This window comes from Meriones unguiculatus (genome assembly GCF_030254825.1).
Source record: "Meriones unguiculatus strain TT.TT164.6M chromosome Y unlocalized genomic scaffold, Bangor_MerUng_6.1 ChrY_unordered_Scaffold_25, whole genome shotgun sequence".
Lineage (NCBI taxonomy): Eukaryota > Metazoa > Chordata > Mammalia > Rodentia > Muridae > Meriones > Meriones unguiculatus.
Window position 1 is genome coordinate 17,388,781 of NW_026843710.1, and position 11,657 is coordinate 17,400,437.

The window sequence follows — 11,657 nt, forward strand, 5'->3', positions numbered from 1 at the left end:
GGCAACTGTGTCCTACTCTGCTGTCAGTGAAGTACCCGCCCCCCCCGGTCCTGGAGTTTAGAATTAAAACTGAACCTTCACGGCAGAGAAATATATATGTGTTATGTGCCTAGGATATAGGAGCAGCTGTCTTTCCTTCTATGGTCCTCCAGACAAACTGTCTGAATGTAGTGTTATTGTGAGGACCACTTGTTCACAGGTGCCACCTGAGCTCATTAGGTTGCAGGTAGCTGGGTAAACACTACTTCAAGGCTAGGATTCTCTGGTACATGAGTTCCTGGAAAGCATGTCTTACAAAGTCAAACTCTGCCCTCCTTCAGCAGAAACATTTCTTTATATTAAAGTTCATTGTAAAAGTTGTAAACATATTATTTTCATGGGTTACATGGGAATTTCTTATAATACTCATTACACTCCCTTTCCATTGCTCTCTGGTTCAAATTTCTACCCATGTGTCACAATAAAAATTCTTTTTCTTTAAAATACATCAAGTGAAGTATGTTTTGTGCATATACTAATTGGAACATGATCAAATCCTTACTGCCAAGTCCCTTAAATAAAAGTGAGTTAATCCTTACAGCACCCTGACACCACACCCAAAAAGAATCCATCAGTCCTTAAGAGCTCTATACTTTATCACTTGATCACAGTTTTTTTATGTATTTATTTATTATGATTTGTTCACTTTGTGTGCACTCTGTTGCCCCTTCTTTCTTCTTCCAGTCCCACCCAGCCTCCATCTTCTACCCCTATGCTCTAGCTTATCAGGTCTCGTCAAGGCTGGCTGAATCACCTTCCTCTGTGGCCTACTTCTCAGGGCATTTTTGTCCTTGAGTTCTCAATTCTGTCTACTTATGACACTACCCCTGCCTCCTCTCTTGCAGGCTTCCCAGAGCTCTGATGGGTGGAAGAATTTCATAGGAAAATTTCATTTAGAGCTAGGTGTGTTAAAGCCTCTCTCTAAAGTATAAACTGTGGGTCTCTGTATGCAATCCCACTTGATGCAGAAGAAATCAACTCTGTAGAATCAATAACATGGCACTGACCTATTAGTTGAGGGCAGAGAGCAATATATTTTTATAACAACAGCCTGAAGTGCTTAAAGTTTCCATAGGATTACCTGGCCACAAAATTCAATTAACTGCACCCCAATCTCACTATTGTAAGACTAGTTAGGTCACAATACAAGGACTATTGAAACTTTATCCCTTAGTATTAGGAAACCTCTTAATAAGTTAATACATACCATTTTAGTTACTGCATACCATTCTAGTCTTCATTTTAGTTACTGCAACCCTGATGAATTTCCCGGTTCCATCCATTTGCCTAAAAAGGTCTTTATGTCATTTTCTTATCTGCAGAATACTTCATTATGGAAATACTCCACAATTACCTCAAGGGAGGTTTTTAGTCCTGTTCTTTGGAAGTTGCTTGCTCTGTAATCATTGTGTTGAATGAAAAAGTATCAGCACAACTATGTTCTTTTATCATAGAAGTCCCTCCATATTCTTCCACTTCCTGATGATTTTAATTGTAATGTCCCATTGAAGCTCATTTATTTATGTGTTGAGTCAACAGTGAGGAAATATCTTGGAATGGTTAGGAGTTATGTCCTTCTTAATAATATAATTCCTATTGGAGTTACATTATATGAGTGTATGCTTTGATGAAAGTGATCAGACAGAATGTACTCTCTCTGTGTCTCTGTTACTTTATATCATTGTTTCTTTTGGTCTTTGTCTCTCTATTTCTGAATCTGTCTCTCTAGCACTTTCACTCTCTGTCTTTCTTAGTCTCCCTCTCTCTGCATGGCACTTGTGGATCAATCTGAAAAGCTCTCAATTCTGCTTAAGTATTTCAACAAGTTGTCTGCTTGCTGATGTGACATCATGGATAGTCTCTGTCAAAATATAAGCAATCTGCCAATTAAACACTTTTTGTTAAAAGGGTTTCCTTGGTCAGTGAATGTTTTCCAAGTAAGTAATTCACTGAGGACCTATCTGTTTATTTAATAAATAAGAATGGAATCTGTTATGATGTGAAAGTCACATGGCAAGGATAAGTGACGTTATTAATGACCACTTGAAAAAATATGTGACAATTTTCCAGAACTAAATGACTTGGACACTGAAACTGTCATCTCTGTGTTGTGTGCTTTTACCTGCCCATATAGAAGCATGTAATGCAGCTCAGCCTGTCTCTCAAGCAGGCTTTCCACTTGGACTTTTAATAACTGGCTCCTGAAACTATTATGGACTTTCATCTGTTTCATGATATCATTCTCTGTCTCAGCCAATCAGCACCTGAGAGAATCTTGAGATTAGTAAACAAAGTTTCCTCACTGTACAGTATCTCTGATCCTGTGCACTTGTGACTTTTCTTATGAAAACCAAAACGTTTTATCTCAACTCTTTATCCACCTACCACAGTTTTACTCCTGTTTACCTCTGTGACAATATCAGGTATGAAATGAAACTTTACTGTTTATTGAAATTAAACTTTACTGTTTATTGAATCCTAACTAGGGAATCTTCAAAGTGATGTGGAATTAAGGGAGATGTACTGAATGAATAGTGCAAGGTAGAATTGCACTATTGTCTTGGATCTGAAATTTCCCTAGTTGTGACTTTGAAATGAACAGTTTGTGTACTCACTAAATGTACTTTCACATTCTTATTGATATACTAGGTTGGCAGGGCCTAGGATTCCCTGGGGTATTGAGTCTTTAAGACCAGGGAAAAGAAAAGGAAACTATACAATTCCTGGGACTGGTTTGGCTGAAACAGAAAGATTGGTTAGTGTAAAAGGAGAACTGAGGTGCAAGATATTTTTTGACAGCTGGTGCTGTTCCACAATAGTTTTGCCAATTTAGTCTGCCTTGGCTGACCTGGCTGAATCAGCGGCTATGTCTTACTCAGTGAGAAACCTTCCTTGTCCTGGGATTTACAGTTAAAACTGAGCATACAGGAGAAATGGATCCATGTTATAGGGCTAGGACACAAGAGAAGCTGTGTCCTCCAGACAATCCCTTAAATTTGGATAAGTGGAAGGGATGGTGGAATTGGGAGGGGAGGATGGGGGAGTTATAGGGGGTATACAAAGTAAATAAGGTGTAACTAATAAAAATTAAAATAAAAATATAATTCCTTTTGGTGTTATATTATAGAAGGGTGTGCTTAAAGGTTGATATGCCAATAAAAGTGACTAGACAAAATGGAGCCTTTGTCTCTCAGCCTCTGTCACTTTATATCTTTGTTTCGGTCAGTCTTGGTCTATCTATTTTTGTATCTGTCTCTCTAGCTCATTCTCTCTCTGTATCTTTAAGTCTCCTTCTCTCTACATACGGCTTGTGGTTCAGCATGAAAAGTTATAAGTTCTGCTGAAGGAGTACAAGAAGATGACTGCTCTCTGATGACATCCTGAATTGTCTCTGTAAAAATATAAGCAAGGTCCCAATTAAATGCATTTAGCTTAAAGAGTTGCCTTGAGCAGGGAACATTTTCACAGTAAGTAATAAACTGTGTACATATCTGTGCATTTGAATAATAATAATGGAATCTGTGACAATGTGAAAGTCACATGTCCGTGTTTTTATTCATGACCACTTGAAAAAAAATGTGACATTTTTCTGAAATAAGAGTCTTGTACACAGGGGCTGTTATCTCTGGGTTGTGTGCATTCAGTTGCCCAGATTGAGGCATGTAGGGCTGCTCAGTCTGTCTCTCAAGCAGGCTGTCCACTTGGCACTTTTAACAACTGGATCCTAAAACTCATTCTGGCTCTCATCTGCATCATGACAACATTTACCCTCTCAGCCAATCAGCAACTGAGAAAATCTTGAGGTTTCTATGGAGATGAGTAAACAATCTTTCCTCCCTGTCCAGTGTCTCTAATCCTGTCACATGTTACATTTTCTTGTGAAACCAAATAAGCCTTTATCTCATCCCTTTATGCAGATCCCACACCTTTACCGCTGTTTCCTTGTGTGACAATGTCAGGTAAAAAATGAAACTTTAATGTTTATTTAATTGGACAGCTTCAAATTGGAAGTTTCAAAGTGATGTGGGATTAAAAAGAATGTACCCAATGACAAGGTGATCTTTTACCATGGTCTTGGATCTAAAATTTCCTAGGTTGTGATTTTGAACAAAGCAGTTCCTGCATTCTCACTATATGAACCTTCATATCTTATTACTATAATAGGCTGTCAGGGTCTAGGGTTCCTTCATGTATTGAGTCTTTAAGAGCAGGAAAATGAGATGGAAACCAGACAATTCTAGGGACTCATTTGGCTGAAACAGAGAATGATCAGTATATGTAAAAAGAGAACTGAGGGGCAATAAACTTTTTGACAGCTGGTGCTCTTCCACACTAGTGTTGCCAACCCTCTATGAGCAGGATTGCCTTGGATGACCTTTCTGGATCAGCAGCTGTGTTTTACTGAGTGGTCAGTGAGGAGACCTCCTGGTCCTGAGGTTTGAAATTCAACCAGGGCCTTCAAGACAGAGAAATTGGTCAGTGTTATATGACTACAAAAAAAAAATAGCATCTGTGCCCTCCAGACAGACTCTCTAAAAGTATTTTTGGTACCAGGACTGCTATTTCAGAGGTGCCACTTAAGCTCATGGGGTCTGAGGTAGCTGGGTAACCACTTGTTCATATCCAGGATTCTCTGTTCCCTGATTAGTTCCTGGAAATCATTCCTTTCAAATATCTATTCTCCTTTAGCAGAATAATTTTTTCATGTTAAAAGTCATTGTAAAAGTTGTCAACATATTATTTTTATTGATTATATAATTTCACATTATGTACTTTACACTCCTTTTCTATTGCTCCTACCCATGTTTCACACTAAAAATTGTGTATCTTTGAAATACATCAATTTGAAGTATGTGTTGTCCACATTTTATTGAAACATGAACAGAGTCTCAGTGCCAAGTCTCTTAAAGAAAACTGATTTTAACATTGCTGCACCCACATACCAATCACAAGTCAAAGCTATCAGTCCTGAAGAACTCTATACTTCATCACCTTGTTCACAATTTTCTTATGTATTTATTATGATTTGTTCACTTTGTTTCCCATCTGTTGCCTCCTCCCTTTTCTGTTTCCAGTCCCACTGTCCATCCTTCTTCTACTCCTATACCTTTTCTCTATTTCACTGATAGAATAGGTCCTCCCCATCCTTCTATCTGACAGTAGCTTATCAGGTCTCATCAAGTCTGGCTGCATCATCATCCTGAGTGTCCTGATTCTCAGGGCATTGTTCGGCTTATGTCCTCAATTTCCCTTACTAATGACACTCCTCTTGCCTCCTCTCCTGCAGGCTTCACAGAGGACTGAGGGGAGAATTTCATAGGGAAATTTCATTTAGAGCTGGGTTTTTTAAAATCTCTCTCTGCACAATAACAGACTGTGGGTGTCTGTATGTTATCCCATTTGATGCAGAAGGAAGCATCTCTGTGGATCTAAGAAGATGGTACTCATGAAGGCAGAGAGCAACATGTTTTAATAACAAAAGCAAGGGATCAGGGGGCGGAGCCAAGATGGCGACTAGCACACACAGTTTCTGAGCAGTGGGATACCTGATCTTCTAAGTTGGAGAATGGAAGGACCCCCAACCCAGGAAAACCACAGCGAGGCTTTCTGAACACCAGAGAACATCGCAGGAGGTGAAAACTTTGGCCTCCGGTCACCCGGAGACTTGCTTGGGGAGGGAGAGAAAAGATCCTTTGTTCTTGCTGCACTCCCTTCCCCCAGACCTCCTTCCTCCTCGGCACAGAGGCACAGCGGACTCATCTTTCTCAGCGCAGACCTAACTGCCTGCGGTATACAACCGCTGAGACGGAGCCCCAACCACTTTAGCGGCAGTCAAAAGCCAGCAGTACGTACCCCGGAGTCCCAGATTCGCGCAGCGGCTGCACCATCCTCCCAGGGCGCGAATCTGCTAGACACCATACTAGCTCCGCAGGATCGCCATCACTGACGGTACGACCCGCCCAATCCCACAGTGACAGAGAATACGCTATATACTCACCTAAACCAGGCAGAAACGTCATACAACCTGGACACACCAGGCACTGGGCCTCCCAAGCTTGGAGAGCACAACGAAGAGATCCCAGGACTTCCCAGAAAGCATTGGGACTAGCAAGCCAGTCTCCAGTTACAGCAGGACGTGGCAGCGGAGCAGTACTGAACTGGCGGGGCACCACAGCCCTCCAGTTTAAGACTAACCAGGGCCAAACCAGAGAACAGAGAGCCTGGTTACCCCATCCCTGCTGAAGTGACCACCCTGAAATCTCCAGCTGCAGCAAGACCTCAGAACCTGGCAGTGACAGCAGCACAGAACTGGCGGAACACATCAAAGAAGCAGGGCCAAACCAGAGAGCAGAGAGCCCCGGATACCACGATCTCGACCAAGAGACCTGCCTGTAAGTGAGTGCACCCTTGAGAATCTGCAGTTCCCCAGATCCTGGGTCCTTCTAAATCAGAAGCCAGGCATCGAACCCCCCTCCCACCCACATACCCACTTTGGGAAACAGAGGGGCACTAGGGACATTGAAGTTCCTGCCCTGTGGGCCTGATTGAGGAGCTAAGACAGTTAATACCAGAAATTGCGCTGCGATCATCATTAGCGCCTGTGACATATACAGTACAGAGCCCCTCCCACACACTCAAGGGTTCAACATTAGCCATCACTCTGTCCCTCGAGAAACTCATCCACGCACACTTACACACAGGCACACACGCGCGCGCGCACACACACGCTTGCATTTGCCCCGTTTGCGCCTGCGTACTTTCCTCCCACAGGTACAGCTAGTCCTCAGCACACGCTGAGAGTGCTCAGTTTCCTGAAGAACTCTCCAGACACCAGAGAGAGACAGCACCAGTCTGATCTGCAGATTCCAAAAACAAGCAGGGAAGGTTTCAGATAAGCCAATGGCCAGAGGTAGGCGAAAGAACACTTCCAACATAAATCAGGACATCATGACTTCACCAGCAAACCCCAAAATCGATGGATACACCAATTCAGCAGAAGCACAGGAAAATGATTTTAAAGCCATGCTTGCCCAATTATTTGAGGCTCATAAGGAGGAAATGAACAAGTCTTTCAAAGAGATGGCCAATCAATTGGAGGCAAAGAAAGAAGAAATAGACAATATCCTTAAAGAAACACAGGCAAACATAGCCAAACAAATAGATACACAAGTAGAGGAAAAATTAGTGGCATATAAGAAGGAAATGAAAAAAGAAATAGAGGCCATCGTAGAGAGACAGGAATCCAAATTCAAACACATGAAAGAAATGGTGCAAGGCATGAAAACAGAATTAGAATCAATAAAGAAAACACAAAATGAGAAAACCCTTGAGCTGGAGAACTTGGAGAAAAGATCAGGAACCACAAAAGTAAGCATCACCAACAGAATACAAGAGATGGAAGAGAGAATCTCTGGAGCTGAAGACACACTTGCAGAAATGGATACTTCTCTCAAAGAAAAAGTAAAATCAGAAAAGTTCCAATCACAAAATATCCAAGAAATCAAGGATGCTATGAAAAGACAAAATCTAAGAATAATAGGAATTCACGAAAAAGAAGACTCCAGACTCCAAGGTCCAGAAAATATTTTCAAGAAAATCATAGAAGAAAATTTTCCCAACTTAAAGAAAGAGATGTCCATAAATATACAAGAGGCCTACAGAACTCCAAATAGACTAGACCAGAAAAGAAACACATCACGTCACATCATAGTCAAAACACTAAATCTACAGAACAAAGAAAAGATATTAAAAGCAGCAAGGGAAAAAGGCCAAGTAACATATGAAGGTAGACCTATCAGAATCACGCCGGACTTCTCATCAGAAACTATGAAAGCCAGAAGGGCCTGGGCAAGTATCATGGAGACTCTAAGAGATCACAAATGTCAACCCAGACTACTATACCCTGCAAAGCTTTCAATCAACATAGATGGAGAAAACAAAATATTCCATGACAAAACTAAATTTATACAATATCTACACAGCAAACCATCCCTACAGAAGATACTAGAAGGAAAACTCCAATCCAATGAAAACAAATTCACCCAAGAAAACAGGGCATACAGATAATGTCCCAACAAAAATGAAAAGAAAACAAGCAATGAATCAGGGTTAGATCATCGACTCCATTACAAAAGGAACTAACATGCATTGGTCACTATTATCAATCAATATCAATGGACTCAACTCACCAATAAAAAGACACAGGCTAACAGAATGGTTAAGGAAACAGGATCCAACATTCTGTTGCATCCAAGAAACACACCTATGCAACAAAGACAAACACTACCTCAGAGTAAAGGGCTGGAAAAATGTTTTTCAAGCAAATGGTTCCAGAAAACAAGCTGGAGTAGCCATCCTAATATCTAATAAAATAGACTTTCAACCCAAGTTAATCAAAAAAGATAAGGAGGGCCACTATATTCTCATCAAAGGAAAAATCCACCAAGAGGACATCAAAATCTTGAATATCTATGCCCCAAATACAAGAGCACCGACATTCGTAAATGAAACATTATTAAAGCTTAAATCATACATTGATCCTAATACCTTAATAGTGGGAGACTTCAACACTCCACTCTCACCAAGGGACAGATCAACTAGACAGACACCAAATAGGGAAATAAAAGCACTCACAGAATCCCTAAATCAAATGGACCTAATAGACGTCTACAGATCATTTCACCCAAACTCAAAAGAGTACACCTACTTTTCAGCACCCCATGGAACCTTTTCCAAAATAGACCATATAGTGGGCCACAAAGCAAGCCTCAAGAGATACAAAAGGATTGAAATAATCCCTTGTATACTATCTGACCACCATGGACTAAAGCTCGACCTCAACAACAACAGAAACAACAAAAAGCCGACACACACATGGAAACTAAACAACTTACTACTCAATGACAGCTGGGTTAAGGAAGAAATAAAGAAAGAAATTAAAGACTTCCTAGAATTCAATGAAAAGGAAGGCACAACATACCCAAATTTATGGGACACATTGAAAGCAGTGCTCAGAGGAAAATTTATAGCACTAAGTGCCTGCAAGAAGAAATTCGTAACATCACATACAAACAACTTAATGGCCCAACTGAAAACCCTAGAACAAAAAGAAGCAGATACACCCAAAAGGAGCAGACGGCTGGAAATAATCAAACTAAGGGCTGAAATCAATCAACTAGAAACAAATAAAACTATCCAAAGAATCAATGAAACAAAAAGCTGGTTCTTTGAGAAAATCAACAAGATAGACAAACCCTTAGCCAAACTAACTAAAAAGCAGAGAGAAACTATCCAGATCAGCAAAATCAGAAATGAAAATGGGGACATAACCACAGACATTGAGGAAATCCAAACAATTATTAGGTCATACTACAAAAGCCTATATGCCACAAAATTTGAGAATCTAAATGAAATGGATAATTTTCTTGAAAGATTCCATCTACCAAAACTAAGTCAAGATCAGGTAGAAAGACTGAATAGCCCTATATCTCCCAAGGAAATCGAAGCAGTCATTAACAGTCTCCCCTCCAAAAAAAGCCCTGGACCAGATGGCTTCAGCGCAGAATTCTACAAGACCTTCAAAGAAGTGCTAACTCCAATTCTCCTCAAGCTATTCCACAAAATAGAAACAGAAGGAACACTACCAAACTCATTCTATGAAGCCACAGTCACCTTAATACCTAAACCACACAAAGACCCAACAAAAAAAGAGAACTTTAGGCCTATCTCTCTTATGAACATTGACGCAAAAATACTCAATAAAATACTTGCAAACTGAATCCAAGAACACATCAAAGATATCATCCACCATGACCAAGTAGGCTTCATCCCTGGCATGCAAGGGTGGTTCAACATACGGAAATCCATCAATGTAATCCACTACATAAACAAACTGAAGGAGAAAAACCACATGATCATCTCCTTAGACGCCGAAAAAGCATTTGACAAAGTCCAACACCCATTCATGTTTAAAGTCTTGGAGAGATCAGGGATACAAGGCACATACCTAAACATAGTAAAGGCAATATATAGCAAGCCTATAGCTAACATCAAACTCAATGGAGAGAAACTTAAATCAATCCCACTGAAATCAGGGACAAGACAAGGCTGTCCATTGTCCCCATATCTCTTCAACATAGTACTTGAAGTCCTAGCCAGAGCAATAAGACAACTAAAGGAGATCAAGGGGATACAAATCGGAAAGGGAGAGGGCAAAGTGTCACTATTTGCAGATGATATGATAGTATACATGAGCGACCCCAAAAATTCAACCAGAGAACTCCTTCAGCTGATAAACACCTTCAGCAAAGTGGCAGGATACAAAATCAACTCGAAAAAATCAGAAGCCTTCCTATATACCAAAGACAAAAAGGCTGAGAAAGAAATTAGGGAAACAACACCCTTCACAATAGCCACTAATAACATAAAGTACCTTGGTGTGACCCTAACCAAGCAAGTGAAAGACCTGTTTGAGAAAAACTTCAAGTCTCTGAAGAAAGAAATAGAAGAAGATATCAGAAGATGGAAAGATCTCCCGTGCTCATGGATTGGTAGGATTAACATTGTGAAAATGGCCATACTGCCAAAAGCAATCTACAGATTCAATGCAATTCCCATCAAAATACCATCTCAATTCTTTACAGACCTTGAAAAAAAGATTCTCAGCTTCATATGGAGAAAAAAAAACCCAGAATCTCCAAAACGATCCTGTACAACAACAGATCATCTGGAGGTATCTCCATCCCTGATCTCAAGCTGTACTACAGGGCAACAGTAATAAAAACTGCATGGTACTGGCATAGAAACAGAAAGGAGGATCAATGGAACCGCATAGAAGACCCAGAAATAAATCCACACACCTATGAATACTCGATATTCGACAAAGAAGCCAATTCCATTCAATGGAAAAAAGACAGCATCTTCAACAAATGGTGCTGGACCAACTGGATGTCTACATGCAGAAAAATGAAAATAGATCCATATTTATCACCCTGCACAAAACTAAAGTCAAAGTGGATCAAGGACCTCAACATAAAACCAGATACCCTAAATCAATTGGAAAAAAAAGTGGGGAACAGCCTAGAACTCATTGGCACAGGAGACAACTTCCTGAACAGAACACCAACAGCACAGGCTCTAAGAGCAACAATCAATAAATAGGACCTCATGAAACTGAAAAGTTTCTGTAAAGCAAAGGATACCGTCATCAAAACAAAACGACTGCCTACAGATTGGGAAAGAATCTTCACTAACCCTTTATCTGACAGAGGACTAATATCCAGTATATACAAAGAACTAAAGAAGCTGAAAAGCAGCAAACCAAGTAATCCAATTAAAAAATGGGGAACAGAGCTAAACAGAAAATTCTCGGCAGAGGAATATCGAATGGCAGAAAAACACTTAAAGAAATGCTCATCCTCATTAGCCATCAGGGAAATGCAAATCAAAACGACCCTGAGATATCACCTTACACCCATCAGAATGGCCAAGATGAAAAACTCAAGCGATAACACATGCTGGAGAGGTTGTGGAGAAAGGGGAACCCTGCTCCACTGCTGGTGGGAATGTAAACTGGTACAACCACTCTGGAAAGCTATCTGGCGCTTTCTAAGACAAAT